Source organism: Pezoporus occidentalis, unplaced genomic scaffold (genome assembly GCF_034315485.1).
Source record: "Pezoporus occidentalis ecotype Australia unplaced genomic scaffold, CSIRO_AGI_Poc_V1 ctg230, whole genome shotgun sequence".
Taxonomy (NCBI): domain Eukaryota; kingdom Metazoa; phylum Chordata; class Aves; order Psittaciformes; family Psittacidae; genus Pezoporus; species Pezoporus occidentalis.
In genome coordinates this window covers 580,466-597,698 of record NW_026914181.1, presented here as the reverse complement: position 1 = coordinate 597,698, position 17,233 = coordinate 580,466, and positions in this window count along the sequence as shown.

Below are 17,233 nucleotides of genomic sequence, written 5' to 3'. Positions count from 1 at the left end.
AAACATTTTGTTTCCTAGCATCAAAACTAGATCTGTCTCCATGTAAAACGTGCCTATTTCCTGTGCACTTTCTATTTTTTCAGTTCTGTTTAAGCACTATCTATATATCTCACTTGTCCCCTAATTTCCTGGATATGATATATATTCCCTCATTGAAGTCACATGGCAACACAGGCTTATACACAGCAGCTTTTCTCTATCCTGTCAGAGGAATCATGTTACCAGGAATGTCAATGGACTTCTGAAGAGGAGTGGGTTAGGGTAGAAAGACAAATATGTTTAGTAAGATTTTTCCAGGGAACACATGTTGCCCTGAGGTAAACACTTTAGTACACAGCTGATTCTGTTTGCATAGACAGTGAGAGTGGAAAAAAAGAGGAATAGTGTTTTTGTCTGAAAATTTTCATTCCTTGAACACAATATGTAGCAGTAGAGTTGATTGAGAATCTCTCCAAAGCAGATATGGAAGAGCCATTGTAAATGCTGAGAGAAAACTGTACATGGTAACAGCATGGACCATGCCACATGAGACTGTTGGTTTCCCAATTATTTCACTTTTCTTGCAAAGTCAAGAGATCAAGTTCTGTTCTTAGTTGCATTGGTTAGCAGAAGATGAGCATTGTACCACCACTGAGCTTGTTAGGGCTAAGCTCAGATCTATACAGGGGAACAGAAGAGACTGATTCCCTTTTAGAAGGAAGCATTCCCTTCCACAGCAGCTGAGCAGGCTCTGTATGCTATGAAACACATCAAGAGAAATGGAACGAGAATAAAATTAAAAGGAAAAATAACTGTGGGGTAGGGGGAGGATATGGAGAATGAATAAAAATCACAGCTGATACCATTCCTCCCATACACTAATACCTTGAGGAGTTCAAAGGTTTTCCATGCCTATGGCATTTGGCAATTACAATCGCACAGTAAAATACCTAAGGTTAATGAGTAACCTCTAAAGGAAGTTACTTCACATAATGACAGCAATTTCTCTGACCTAAATGTTAATAATCAGGCCCGTAAAACAGTGAGAAGGAAATAGTGGGAAATTGGCAAATGGAACTCTGTTACCTAGTAACAAGTCCTTAAGGTATGAACCTAAAAAATTTGAGCAGGCAAAACATTGCCAGCCAGGCAGAACAGCTTGACAAACAGAAAACGTGTTGTAAAACCAGCAACTGTCCATGACATCAAAAGTGGAAGCAGGTGAGACAAGTTATTTTGCTAACAGGCAGTATGATGCAGAATTAGCTAATGGCAAAGTGAAGGAAACAGTGTCATGTAATCAGCAGCAGGGCAAGGCCACAAAGTTCACATTACTCTGTGCGAGCCATCAAGCAGCAGTGCAGCATTTCCCCAGCACTGAAGCTAAATGGGAATCCTGTTCCTTACACTTACGTTGCTCATACTTCGTTCTCCTGCTCTTGCACCCTTTCCCTGCCCACCAAACGATAAGCAGAGTGCCCGGCCATAGCTTCAGACATGGTACATGCAAGCTCTGCAGAGTGCTGCCAGTGAACCAGGAATGCTGCTGAGTCAGCAAAACCACCTCCAGCTACCAAGTTAGAGAAACTGCTGCAGAAAGGGTTTCAACAAATCTGTTACAAATGGGGCAATACGTGCTCTGATCCTAGTTGGGGTTATTATAGTTTGTGATGAGGAAGAGCATTAGGATGATTGCCACATTCAAATGCACAGAACAGGATTTCCCAAGTGTTCCTTTATAGCAACAAACATACTGTCCAAGTTGTCTTACAGATCCACCTTCCCTCAGTCACAGTTAAGGAAACCACACGTCCTCCTCATCCTCCAGCTCACAAATTCCTTTTGACAGGTACAGGAACTGCACAGGAAAAATAAATAAAAACTTTGCTCACCTCCTTTTTTGCATTTTTCTGTGTTAAGCAGATCACGTTTTATCTGGAGAGCTGGACAAACCAGCTTTTTGCAGAACATGAGTAAATCTATGTAAGCCCCGTTTGAAAACCATTTACTACAGCAGTCTTACCCTCCCAAACCCAGCCTTTCCCCTGTTCTTTTAACAGATATGCCCAAAAACCATGTCCAGAACCACGCAAAGGCTTGGATTTGTGTATTCACTTATGACTCTTGATCATTATCACTGGTTCAAGCATCATGAACAAACAGAATAGTGATGCCACATTCAACCCACCTCATAACATACAAAAATATTTACTTCCATAAGTATTAAATATTAACTGTACTTACTAAAAAGAAAATATGTATCTATGCAATAGTCTCATTTTTAACCCCGAAGTCCAACACCAATGTTTTTTCCTAATATTTCCTGGGAATGAACGCCTGGAGTTCCTGACCAAGGTGATACACCTTTCTGTAAAAACTGCTGTCAGTGAGAATTTCTAGAAAAAGCTGTGTGATAACTTTAATACAGCCAAAGTCTCTGCACAGAAGCAAACGTCAGACATTTTGTTTTATAAGAGGAAAAAAAATTATACATATATATACACCTGACTGAATTTGTTCATTGATTTAAAACTAATGAGTGCAGCCAGTTTGTTTGTTGCTTTAGTAAAATCTAATCAAAACTGGCCTCACCACAGTATCTTGGCAAAATAGACTCCTGTTCCTGATTTTCACTTTATCTTAGAAACAAACAAGGAAGTTTGATTTTAAGATGTGATGTTAATGAGAAAGTAAATTTGATTTCTAAAATTCACAAAGGCCAGGAAATTTGCAGGTAACCTTAGCTCTAATCTGCAAGCAAAACCAGCATTTTCTGTTCACAATTCTAGACAAGGTAAGATACTGTTCTGTGCTCTTATCTTTGCATAAGTTCAGATTCAAGCTAATCCCTGCAGGAGATGACCCTGGGAAAAGAAGCCACAGCGAAGCCAACGTATCAGCTGAGAAACTGGGGAAAGATGGGACCATTCTTGCTTGGTCCCACCATATGCCACAGCATCCCCTGGGTCCCTTTGATTTCACTTTTTTCAGCAGAATTCCTTGCAAAAGGTTTTACTTACTTTGAAGATAGATGATTTCCTATAGCTTAAAATTAGCAATAAGGCAGAGCTTTTCTTTAAAAAAAAGGCAGAGTATTTCTTTAATCCTGGTACTGAAAACTTGGAATCAATCTGAATTTCAAGTCCCTCTAAGAACATTCCTCAAGAGTAAGTAGTTGGTTTGCTTTCAAGTGCTACACTTACTACACAGGCCCTTAATCAATCTGGTCTAATTTCACTAGATTGAAATACTTTGAATCAGCTATGTCTCCTCTTCATCATATCATATAATCAGAATATATACAATCAGAATAATATATATAATCAGAAGAGAGCTAGATAGAAGTGACCAAAGAAAACCATTTTTGTCAAAAAATCACATAAAAGACATTTAACTATCAGATCTTGTTGCAGACATACAAAGAAAAGATCAAATTTAGCAGAACTCTAGGCTCTAAGTAGTTTCCACTCTCAGAGTAGACATTTGCTCATTTAACACAAAAGCATATCCCTACACAAAACTATAGGCACAGCTACGTGAGTTGCTAAAAAAAGTGGGCCAAGTCTCATGGTAGTGCAGCAATGTTGCTTCTAACACTTGAGCATGTTCACTTTGTTATTTTATCCTATGTCAACAAGCCTTATCACATATATGAGCAGGATGTTATTTGGTGGAAATCCACTAGTGACCAAAAGCACACAGGTAAAACATCAGCTGTAAAACCAGAGAATGATAGATACAGAAATAATTACAGATCTGGCATTTGTCATTTTTCAGATACCTGGCTCCCAGCACAGTAATCTATTTTTCAGGAAGAGTCAAGTGGCCCACCTTCAGTGGCACTGTAGCACCCAAACTCAGCTGCGGTCAGGGCCACAAAGTGTGTCCTAACTTGCTCTGACAGAAGCCAATATTCATCACTGCACATTTTGGACATTTGCCTTCAAGGAAGGCAAGGGAATAGGCAAGAATAAGGTGAGCCTCACGTGGCCCATGAGCAAGCAGCGTGCTTCGTGTGCCAGGGCTACACTGACGCATCTGGCAGCAGGGCTAGACTGGCACAGGGGCAACTGGGCAGTTGGAGTCTGCACCCACGAAAGGCGGGAGCTACTTAAGCCAATGCCACTGGGTCATCCTAGGACACAGCCACATACACAGCTTTGTTCCTCTCCATAACGGCCAGAACAACACAACTCCTGCGGAGCTGCTGGCAAAGCCACCTGCAAGCCATTCCTTGAACAAAGGCTCTGAGGTGCACGGTTTGTAGCCTGAGGCATCTGGCAAGTTCTCAGCTTTGGCAAGCTGCTTGCAAGGTCAGGAAAGCTGGCCGTCCCTTACCTAGAGTCTCACAGAGGGCAGCCTGAAGTAGCTGCGGGGCCCTGGCTGCAGATAGTCTCACTAGTCAGAAAAGAAAAATGAGGTCACTGAATTATTTTTTTTTACAATAACCAAAGGCTGTCGCTAAAAACCTTTCCTCCTTCTAGAATGTGCCCTTAGAAGACTTCACCCCAGAGGCTGACAATGAAGATGTTTCAAACAAACTAGACACTGGACTCATCTACACCTCAGCCTGATGGTGCCTTTGCATATGCTGCTTTTACAGTAGAGCTCTTATCAACAACCAAACTCAAGTGGCTCATTTTACACTTGTGTTATGGAGACCAGAAGGAAGCCTTGTGACTTATACTCCACAGCTAAAACTGCAGGAGCATAAAGACAAGTTATCTGACAAAATGAAAGTTAAATATATACAGGTGCCTTGTGGTTGCTACTTGCTGATCTGGCAACAGTTGTTAGTCATTTCATCAGAAGGCCCATCTGCAGGGATGTGAGAGTCAAAAGCTTTGATTGTCTGCCCTTTATGTTGTCTGGCTCCTCTTCACTCATTCTCCAGAGCCAGTGAAGGCTTGGAGTAGTAACAGAAACCTATCCAAGCCATGCTGTTCTGCAGATGTTTAAAAGATCATCAAAAGCACAAATTGTGAAGAAGCTCACACAATACATGGCAAACATTTTGATTAACTGCCCCAACTGGAAGTCGTAGACCCCAGGCTGTCCTAGAGTGTGTTTTGGCTTTTAAGAAAGGAAATTTGCAATGGGGTTTTCTGCAAGTGTCTGTCATTCTGAGATGGTTTAGAGCTATGCTCAGCCCATTGCTATGCAATGGGAGAAGGCTGCACTGCAGAGGAACCATGGGAATCAGATCCCCTTTCAGGGAGGCAGTGTTGAGGACCCCAGGATGCTGCATCTGGCACTGGGCTCACGTCAGCTTCTGAGGAGCAGTTCCACAACTTCAAAAGAATTCGTCCTCCTTGTTTTAGTCTGTCCAGTGGCCTGGATACAAGGTCAGGCAGAGAGCTCTGGGTTTGGCCCTGTAGGAGTTACAAGTGGAAAGAACCGTGGGTAACAAGCAGAGCATGAGGCAGCACATGAGACTTTTTCCACAGGATGCTGGGGTTTGAAGTTTTAAGTCAAGTGACATGATGGTTACTTCTTCTGAACCTGAAAATCCAGAACAATACCTGCTATAAAGGATTTTGTGCCAAAAGGGAGAAGCCAGCATCACATCCATAAAATACCTTCACAAATCCAGCAGTGAAACCGCCCCATGCAGCAAATGGCTTGCGCCAGCGTAAAGATCACATCCATACATGCAAGTTAGATACTAGTTGCTGAACTTGTCTCTCTCAAATTTCCTGTACTGAACAATGTAGGACAGCCCCAGAGATACACTAAGCATTGCAACGGGTGTTGGCACAAACTGACAGAAACCAGAAGAAATTCAAATTCAAGGCCGAAGTGCTTTCCTTAGCTCATCCCATTGTACTTAGTTATTTCAGCACATAATTGCTAACATCCTTCACTGATCTGAAATTCCTGTGGATACAATAAGAGCAGCCATGGATGGATGCTAGCCTTCACTCTGAGGTTACGTGCCTTTGTTAGAGCCCCTAAGCTCAAAATGTATAGAGCTTTCAAAGTGTCAATGACCTAAATGTATTTCTGAAAGCCCCAGATATGTTTGGGGGTCCTCCCACATGATGCATACAGCCCATTTCCTGAAACCACACTAAAGGCCTGCAGACAACATTATCTCTTCCTAGCCTTAGTTGTCCTTTTTAGCACTTACAGTCATAAAACTGTTTCCTTTTCCTCCTAAGCTCCACATTACCTATGATTAACTGCCACAGGGCATCCCCAGTTTTAAATGCTCTGTGCAGCCCCATCTGAAGATGTTGGTGCCAGAGCTTGGAGATAAATATCCAGTGGAGCATAAAAGTTTTATTATTATGAGAGTAGGGACAGATGTACAGGTGATTTTTTTTTTCATTCCTAAGGTAAAAAGGAACAATTAAGATTACTGTAACACACAAGAGTATAATGTAAAAGTACAGTTACACAGGAAAGAGGAACAAACTGGGAGATACATATGAAATTTATACATATTGAGATACATATTTTAGATATAGGGATGAACACTTTCTGTAAGAGTAAAGATTAAATAATAATGGATATTTCTCACACCCTTGAAAAAATTATAATCATCATTTTTTAATTTCAGTAGCCCAATTTTAAAATGCTAACACAGTGCAAATTATTTGAACTCATGTACAAAATACACTCCAAGAAAGCCTTTACATTTAATTTCTAATGGTTCAGTAAAAGTATATGATCTATTTACCCTGTGTTTGAAAACACTCGGTCCTAACCCATATATTAGAAGCATATCACCCTCAAGGTAAGAAAAATATTTTAAGGTTTTCCTGTTGGCTCAGAAAACATTGTTGAAAGCACAAAAAATGGCAGACTGGGGTTTGTTTGAGAGAGCAATAGGATATAGAAGACAAAGGGAAAAACACCACGTGGAAACAACAGGTCCTCCTTCCAGAATGCAGCTTCAACACACTTTGTTGAGATAAAAGTCTTTAATGCATGAATATATACAAGTCTCTAGCAAATGTACAGTGCAGATAAGGTAAAGGTAAAACAGACCATCAGATTTTCACAGACCTTGTGAGATCCTCATTTTAAATAGCTGCTCACCCCCTCCCTCTCCTAGAATCAGGCTTGGGTATTCTAAAAACAGCCCTCTAACTCTAGATTTATCTAAACTGTGACAGTCCTTACAGTGAGCAAAAATGCTGGAAAAACACAGGTTTATTGCAGAACTAGTTAATGTGATTTACAGTGACTTTTTAGTACCCACCTTAGCCTCCCTTTGGTTTTCAGGCATTGTTGACCAAGATACAAGATTCCCCTGCTAAACACAGCTTCACTAAAACTCCTGTTTTCACACATCAACACTTTCTGGCAGAGGGACACAGCTCAAGCCCAGGCTGCCTCATGGCTAAGTGCACTCAGCAGAGCTGGGAAAATGGGTCACATACTGAGAGTTGACTGACCTCATTTCAGGCTGAATTGCAGGGTGTGTCCCAGCATTTGGGGGTGAGGGTTATCAGCATGGCTGGGGGTGGAAACAACCCAAACCTGCAGCAAGGCAACATTGTGAGTATAGGTAACACTCCAGCAGCCCCAGTCTCCCCCCACTTCTCCTTACAAGGCTATCACAAGGCAGGTGACAAAACCTCCTTAATTCACCACAAAACAATGTCAACCCAGCCCTCAGTCACATCACCCAGCTGGAAACACACAGGTTAGATGCTGGGTACCACCCTTCCCATGGGGCCAGCCAGAGGCTCCCCACATCACCGCAGTCCCCTCTCCTTGAGCCACCTCCATGGACACCACCACCTCCTTGACACGACAGACAAAGCTGCAACCAAGAACACAGGGCTTTTCATGGCAGCATTAAATTGCCTCCTGGTCCAGTCCCAGGGGAAGAGACCACTGATAAAAGCCCATTTCCATATATTTAAAAAAGGTTCAGCACCGTCTAGCCCCAGCTGGGCTCCGTGGCTGTCAGTGCCCGTAACCATGACCCTGCAGCCGCACAGCCCAGCACACAGAGGTGAAATGGAGGAGGAAAAGGGGTTTCTACTATAACTTCTTCTTATGTCTGGTGTATTCATTCAGCACCACTGTGAATGTTGTTGTGCCCAGCTGGCTCTGTGCTGATCTTTTCCAGATGTATTGCAGCTATATGCCCCATCCCTGACAGTGTTTGAGGCCAGCTGAACAAGGCTTTGAGCAACCTGGTCTAGTGGAAGGTACTCCTGCACATGGCAGCGGGTTGCAACTAGATGAGCTTTAAGGTCCTGTCCAACCCAACACATTCTATGGTTCTACGATGTGGCATGCGCAGGCACCTGTGCAATAGTAAGATCGAGTTCTACAGCATGTCTCAAATCTTGAATCATGGGCAAATTTAAAAACACAAGGTCTACAGGCTGTCTCCTGAGTACCAGGTTCCAGCTGGAGGGAAAAGAACAAAAATTAAAGAGAAACCTGTATCATAACACCCTCTGGCCTTGCCTTCCCTCTCACTATGAGAAGCCCTCTCCAGGTGTGTTGATGTTATGCCCTTCAAACATGAAACATACAAATGGCCACCAAAACGCAACCAACTGACTCTTTTCTGTTATGTCAATACCCACTACCTTAACTATCATTGTTATTTTCTACAATGGGGACAAAGTCATCTCTCCAAGAGGCAGATAGGCACTTTGGCACATCTAAACACTGCCACAGCTCCATTCCAGCCACACAGGGTATAAGCCACATAGAAATGTTTTTCTCTATTGATCTCAGTGGGCTTAAAATCACATCAGACCATTAAATTTCATACAGATAAATTCTTGTACCCACCATGGCACTCTATGTAGCATTAGACCTTATTGCCACAGAAGGAAGTTTTAACATGAAAGCAAACAACCCTTAAAAAAGCAAAAACCAACTCAAACATGCAGAGATCATTACTTAATGGTGCAAAACCAATGCAGCACACATCCACACCATGCTGCATCAGTCTGATATATTGGTTTATGTGCCTATCATTTTGATCTGATCAGCATACCAGGAGCTGTTTTATGGCAGGCATTGGTGACTTTCACCATCCTTCCTCCCTCTTATTCCTTTTCCACCCTCCTAAAAAGAGTCAGCTTCACACAAACCCCATTTTTTCAGGTCATTCTGAAGATGATGTTTTGACAGCTTCATGCATTTTCCGTTTGCAAAATCTGTGGAAGCCCTGCCTAAAAAAGTGATATATGGCCAGAAAGAGACCATCACCCTCAAGCCTAATTAGAAGCCTTCATTGTTCAGTAGGGTTTCAAGAGAACAGAAGTCCAAGGCAGCTGGATGGGAATATGAAGGGTACCATGCTCAAACAGCTTTCGCATATTCATTCAGTGACTAAAATCCATCTGTTTATCATCAGCTGCAATACAGCTTGAGACAAAGTGCATTGTTAATAGGGTGTTTGAGAGAAAAGTCACAAGGAAGTGCCCTAAACTAAGTGGTTTCTGAAAGTAATGGCTGCGGAGCATATACCACACAGTAGCACTGCTCTAATAGATAGCTTTCTTCAGTCATTGCCATTAACTTGTGTTTTTACTGACAAGATTCAAAAACAAAACAGAAGGGGTGACAAATCACCTTCTCTAGTTAAGGGATACTAGCTCCTAACACAGTATTTTAAAAGCTGTAAAAAGCGATGCACAAAGATGGCTGCAAAATAATAGTGATATTTAAGGACAGAGGAAGCAGGAAAAACGATAAAAAGGATAAAGAGAGTTTACCTAATTCAATTCAAGATGCCATCTTTCTTCTAGAGAAGTACAGAGATTTTGCCTCCATGCAAATATTTCAGACATCTTTTTCACTTTATGATTTTGGTAGGTGATAGAAAATGAAATAAGTATTTATGTAACTAAAAGAACCTAGATGAATTCACACAGTACATCAAAATAAGTAGGTAAAACCTCATAAAAATATATCCAGGCCCACACATGCTTAAGGATTTGAAAACCTTTAATTCCAATTTTGATTTCTTTTGTTGTAAGTAAAACAGGGTTTGCCATGCATTGTCAGAACAATGGTTTCTTTTGTCCGTAGGTTTGTCTCTAACAGTAACTCAGGACAATGCTTCAGAATACAGTGAATGTTCTTCAAGTAGCAGTTTTGCAGTAGTAGCAGTTTTGCAGTACCTTACACCTATGATTACATATACTAATTCCAAAGCATTAACTAGCCTGAAGAGCCTTCATCACCCTTACTTGAGTTCCTCTGTCTCTAAAATACCTAGTCATATATTACCATATGTGACTAAATATTGCAGATATGACCAACAGCTGCAGAATCTCTGCTGCTGAAAAGGCAAGTCAGAAAGTCAAGGGACTCCTAATTTTTTCTAAATCAATAACAATGTAAGAGGGTGTCAGAGTTCTTCCTATGGTTACCCACCTGCATATAGCTACTGGACTGGATCAATTAAGTATGGTGAGTGCACAGTGCCACTGGGGAGATGGGACAAAGAGCTGGACACCAGAGAAGCAGAAACATGGTAACTGGAGGAAACTATGAAGCACGCAAAATGCAATGGAAATAACAGGAGGCTTTTGGTCAGCTCTCCCTGAAGCCTCTCTAACTCAGTAACAGAGACATTTTGCAAGCAACTCACCCTTTAGTTAAAGGGCGATTTTTTTTCCCTGTTGCCCCTGTTCCAGCTTTCATGAATTTAACAACATTCTACACTATCAAAGCATTCATTCATCATCTTGATTTCTTGTCCCTCCCATTGTAAATGCTATTCTACTACCTTTAGTTAATTTATGTACAGTTGCCGTTCCTAGCAGGCTCACAGAATGCCATCTGGAGGCAAAGACACTCCAGCAAGTCAGGCAAAGTATTTCATCTGGTATCAGAATTTTTGTATGCATGCTTATTTTATGAGAGTTTGTAAACTTATTTCATAAAAATATTAATTAAGCAGTTTCCTTTTCTACGCATGCATGCAAGTGAAGGAGGGCTTTGTTTGCTAATAGAAGTTTGAGCATCTGAATTTGGAGTCAGGCTAGAAATAAAATCTCAGATTGGATCCGTTTCAACAAGACCTAAACCCAGAAGAATTACAGTAGTCTTGTCATACAGCAATGGCTTATACAACACATGCCATTGCCATGCAGTTATTTCTAAGGATGACATCTCAGTTTGCTCTATGGACCTGTTCTGAGTGTGGGGGATCTACTCAGCAGGTTCAAGCTGCCATTACTGGAACAGATGATCCCAGCAAGCAAATCATTTTATTTCATAAATTCCTGAAGTACAGAGTCTGTACAAGAGGCCATTTAGTCACAGATCCCTCCCTGCTCATCCCAGCAGCTTGTGCTTAGTTTAAGCAGCTCTTTCAAGCAGGCCTGCAGCCCTGACCTGAATAAATCAAGAGCTGGGAAACTTATCACTGTTCTTGGTAGTTTATTACAATGGTTATTAAACCTCACTGTTAAGGATGCATGCCTAACTCTCTGATTTCAAGTTCAGTCTTGTGCTTACCCTGCTAAATTACAGAGCCCTTTAGTACATATTTCCTCTCCACAAAGGCACTTAAGCACTGTAATCAAGGTGCTCCTCAACGTTTTTTGTGATAAGCTAAATAGACTGAATTCTTCATCCCTTTCTGTGGAGAACTCAAGTCCTTATCTAGCTCTCAAGCTTTCTACACTCTTTAGTCTTTTAACATCTAAAAAGCACAGGCAGGCAGAGGCTGTACTCCAGTGCACACAACCACACAGGTTATGTCTAACTAGGGGAAAAACTGAGTGCTGCAGCATGCCCATGGATTGAGATCTCCACAGCCTGTCCTATGCTGTCCATGATGTGGATGCTCCCTTCTGGCCAGCACAACCAAGTTTCTCATCTGCACAAACCAAAGGACAAATGAAGGGATGCAGGAGGACATGAGAAAAGAAAGCTGATGCCTAGACATCACTTCAGCATGAGCTGAGGTCATAGTGACACATGCACCTGAACCCAGCATCTCAGCAACTCTGCCAGGCTCCTGCTTTCATTGCAGCCTATGAACAGGGGCACACGGAGAGATCATGGACTCATCTCTTCCCTACCATGGCAGAAGCTCTTGCACTACCTTGGGAAACGTGAATGACTTGCCAGCCCTCTGCCTTCTCTCAGCTGAAGGGCTCTAGCTTAAGTAGCTATTTAAAAATGAGTATGAAATATCTGTTCATTCATGAGGGACACAAGACTAGCTCCTGATTGACCATAGTCACTAGAGGCAGATGACCTCTTTTTAGAGAAAAAGGTAGAGAAAAGGCTTAAGATTTCTCTACAATTAGGCCCTGCTTATTACAATCACAGACACCATTAAAAGTGTGATGTAAAGGAACAGAAAAATGGCACTTCACTCCAACTAACACGTGCAGGCATGAATCTGGGCCCATACATATCAATCCCTTAGGTTTGTATATCTTGTTTTCTAATGACCAAAGAATCATCTTTACACCGCCCACCCCACCACGTAGTAGTACAATATCGTACAGACGTGGCATTGCCAAGAATGGGTTTTGAGCTCTCTTGCAATGAGCTTTGTCACAGAGAGGGGGAAAACAGAGCAAAATAGAGCAGCCTTCTGCTGCAGCAAAGCGACATTGTGAGGAGTGCTAATGCTCTGCCTGATCTTGCAGCAGGCTTTACTCACGGGAGCAGGCTCATCAGCTTAGCCAGGGTGTGTCATAGGAAACAGAAGGGAAAGAAGCCAGGCCCCTGTCAGGAACTGCAGGCATCCTTCTGTGCTCGGGAGGGCAGGGTGTGGTGGAAGAGGAGGAGGGAAGAAGTCACCTTTAACAGGGTTTGGGCAACAAAATTTTTGCCTCATTTTAACTTGGGCTACATGTTCTGGTCCAAAATCCAAAGTGACAGTTCCACCTACCCAGAAACATATCCCAGCTGCAAAAGAGGGAAAAAAACACCAAAAAAACCCCACAAACAAAAAAAAAAAAAAAAGCACACACACACATATATACATAAAATTCCCTCTTCATTTTGTGGAAAGCATTTAATTGGGGCATATTTTTAAGTAGACCACCCATTACATCCCCACTGCCATAGTCTTGACACTTTTCCCTTCAGCTTCCACTTGAATTGCCACTGAAACCACTATTAAATGGCAATGTACTTTGGATTATATGAAATAACCTCTGATTTACTTTGTATTGCAGATGACTTCGGGAGGAAAAGCACATTCTGACAGCTGTTTCCATTTCATTGTGCTTTTTTGTTTTTTGAAAAAGAGAAGACCATTTGTTTTCAATTTGTCTATAAATAATAGAGGAAAACACAGCTGAGGGGCCCAGTGTGATTTTTATAGAAAGTACATTTTTAGAAATCTGATAAGCTTATAACCACATATGTTTGAAATCACAGTAATATAAAGTACAGAATCTTAAAAAAAACCTACATGTCAAGCAATCTAGTATTTATTTTATCTGGCATTTAGCAGCATTTGTCAAATATCATGCATTCAGAACAGCTTTGCAACTAGATTCTGAATGCATGGAGAAATATCTTGCAGATCTTCAACAAGGTACTGACCCAAAAGATACTCTAACCCAGAAGACACTTAACGTTTAAGTAGCCCCCGTACAAGGCAAAAGAATTCAGGCACGATGATGTGTCAGGACAGACAGCTATTGCATGCTAGCTTGAGAAACAAATGGAGACAGAATCTGCAGTGCTAATCGGGTATCTGCTACCAACCATCTGCTGCAACTTCAAGGAGTGTTTCACAGTTGCTCTGTCTGGAAAATGGAATTAACAGATTAGGATATAACCTTTCTGAGATCAAAATGGTTGGGTTTTCCCCTACATTGAAATTGACCTCACAAGCAGCATGACAAATAATTAGCTTGTGTTTATCAAAATGAGTCATGAAAGTAATGAACCACACATCAATTCAGCTCACACTGCTTTGGTACAGATCAGAACTAGCAGATTATCAATGACAGTGACAGCAGCTAGTACTGAAGTAAATCTATTTTCAGATGCAGGAGGAAGCCTCAAGAAGCCTTGATGATAGCCAGAGCACAAAAGAAATCCCTCAATTAGTCCCCTTATTTTCTCAGAAAAGCTGTATTTAAAAAAAAAATGGGGAGAGTTATGTCACTACTGCACCACAGGAAGATTCCTTAACCTGGAGAATTTTACCTGACCACTTAGGAGGATTTCTGATCCACAGTGTGATTCATAGTACAGCTAACTAACAAGACTGGAGCAAAAGCGGGAGGGGACACATAGTTCAAATGTAATAGAACTCTAGAATAGTGAGTTTTCTCTCAGTCCTCGTACTATAGTGTTTATGATCCTAACTTGTCCTCTATTTTCCTTACATATAATCACTGTGTCACAATCATTCCATTTAACTGATCTGTTGTTAAGTTTTTATTCATAATGCAGTGTTTGGGAATATCAGTCAGGTTAAAACTTCAAGTCAGATCAGAAGCTGAAGGCATTTGAGATAGTGTTCTTGAAGAAAGGTTGTTTCCAGCTTGCATCACAGTGTGTGAAAGCTACAGGAAGCCATTACTAAACAGAAAGGTTTTGTTACAGAGACCGGCTGCTACCTTGTAAGGTTTCCACAGAATGAGAAATTCAGCATGCCTGTATCAGCACAGTGCCTGGAAAACATAGAGCATGCAGCTTGGAGAGGCTCCTAAATCTTCACAGGAGAGACTGCACTTCCTATATAAGGAAGCAGGCTCTGTGTTAAAGTTAGACTTAGATTTGAGGACATAAGAATATTTCCCATCAGACTAATTGGCTGGAGCCATTCGTCCGACATGTGGAACACTCCTAAGAGCACATAGAAATGACCAAGCATCAAAAAGACAAGCTCACCAATGGGCTCAAGGCAGTCTAACAATCACCTCTGTCCTTCCATCAGTGTCAGATTCTTCCCATAGGAGCAATGTGGGGTACAGAACAGCCCAAAGGTAGTTATTAGGGAGGCTAAGGGGAAGAAATAGGATAACAGCCTGGCTACACAGGGTAACTCTGTTTACATGCCTTCGAGAATTGCTGCTTCTTCCATTTCTGGAATAGGAAAACAAAAAGCCATAGGAAGGCCTGACAAACTAACAAGGTGACATACAAAGATATCCGTTTAAAACAAAAAGCATTTCCTAAAGTTTAATGAGCTTACAGCTGTCCAGTACATAGAATTAAGGTGACTGCTGGCTGCCTACTTGATAGATCGCAGATGATGTCTCATCTAGACCTTTCAGGGAGGCAGAAGGGGAACTGCTGTTCGCAGCCTTCTCAGACTTTCCTCCAGGTGCTCTGCTGGCAGTAGTCTCTACTGTTCCCCAGAGGCAAGCAATGTTCTTTACTGTAAAGCTGTTAGTAGGCAACAGCTAGTCATTTCAAGAATATGCTCTGTTTTCAAATAAATACATGGAACGGGTTGCTTGATGAAACACAACCAGTTTTTGGTCGGTTTATTTTATTTTGGTTATAAAGGAAACTGCACTGCTCTCAGTGGACTTAATCTTGATTGCAGTTGCTTTGACATCAGCCAGAAGTAACTTCACTAAAACCCAAGGGGAGTATTTTAGCAAAGTGCATTAGGGCAGGTGGCTGCCTAAATTCCTCAGCTTTAGCCCACAGTCATTTGGAAGCACTGAATTAAAAACCACCCCCCATAATCTCCATGTTTGTAACATACAGATTCACGTTGCCCACACACACCCCCTGGGAGGACATGACAGATTTGTTCCTGTCATCTTCTACCACTCCTTAAGGAAAATATGTAACCAGCATCCCACCTGTCACATACTGAGTCACCTCCCAGTTAAATATATTTCTTATTTGTACTTTTTTCTATTCAACAGATAAAGAGTTTTCATTTGTCAGTACAGCTCACTTCCTCAGGAAAAGAGCTGAAGGTTATGCACTAACAGAATGCTAATCACCCACCAAAACACTTGTTGTAAGACATATGCTCATACTGTATCCCTATGAACAGTAAAAGTCAGGGGGACCAATTTCAATGAGATGTTGAGTGGAAAAGGTCCTCTCAGACTGAAAAAGAAAAGGAATAGTTCAGTTGGCATGGTGACCAGCTCTGTCATACCAAGTTAATATCCTGCTGTCATGCAATGATGTACGTGTGCTGGTTTTACACACTACAACACAGTTTAAATTATGGACAGAAAGCAGTTAATGAGTCACTGCACCAGGCTACTGTGTGCCTCAGAAACAAATAAGGCCCTGTGGGCCCAAGCTGTTCATAGCATCACACAAGTAGCAGGTCCCCACCACAGCCAAGAGGTCTAAATCAGGAGCAGGAGTGGGTTGCTACAGAGTCCAAGCCTCATCTGCATGCAAGGCCAGTTGTACCACACTGCACCTCCTCACCTTGGAAAGATGCTGCCATTTCCCTCCCCAGACCACTCAAGCACCTCCTGTCCCTGCAAAGCACAAATGACATGCAAAGATTTTGGCAACCTCACAGGAGGCTGCTCACAGGACCACAGAAACTAACAACTCACACTCTTGTGACGGGAGTTCTTACAGTGCATGTTCACAATGATGACAGGACACACCAGGAGTGGTAAATTCCCAACAGTATTACACAAGCTACTACTAAATTTTTACGGAAGTTCTCTCTCCCTCCCCCCAAGAATCTTCATACACCAAGCCTCCTCCACACATTATGGGATATTATTTTCGATTCATAAGTGGGCACAAAGTTTAAGGACTATAAATGGGTTATTTCCTAGTACTCACACAGTAATCTGGCAGCAGAATTAGGCACAAATTTGGCATTCCAACTGTCATGGCTTTGTGCTTTAATCAAACATCATATAAGGCCAAAGAGGCCCAGGAACTGGCCATACTATCTCTAATGTCAGGAACTGATTACAAAGGCACCAGTGGTTCTTATTCTTGCCAATACAGCTCCAGTCTGATAGAAAATTATCTGACTGAGGGCTGATTCAGAAAGGAGCCATAAACTGATAATACCCACATTACTACAGGAACCAAAAACGTAATCTGAGGGTTATTTCCCAAAGCAAATATTTAAGTAAACTAACATCTAAACAATAATAAAATGTAATTAGAGATAAGCAAGGTTATAAAAGTTATTCTCCCGTAGGTTGCAGGAAATCTTATTTCCAAATCCCTTCAACATACAGTGGAATTAAAGAGTCCCTATGATAGAAATAGACTTCATAACCTAAGATCAGATTTCCTTTCCATACCAAAAGTATTTCCTGCAATGGGAAGTTGCCAATAGACCCACGTAGTGACAAACCAAGGTTGGTTTATTTTTGCATTGTCT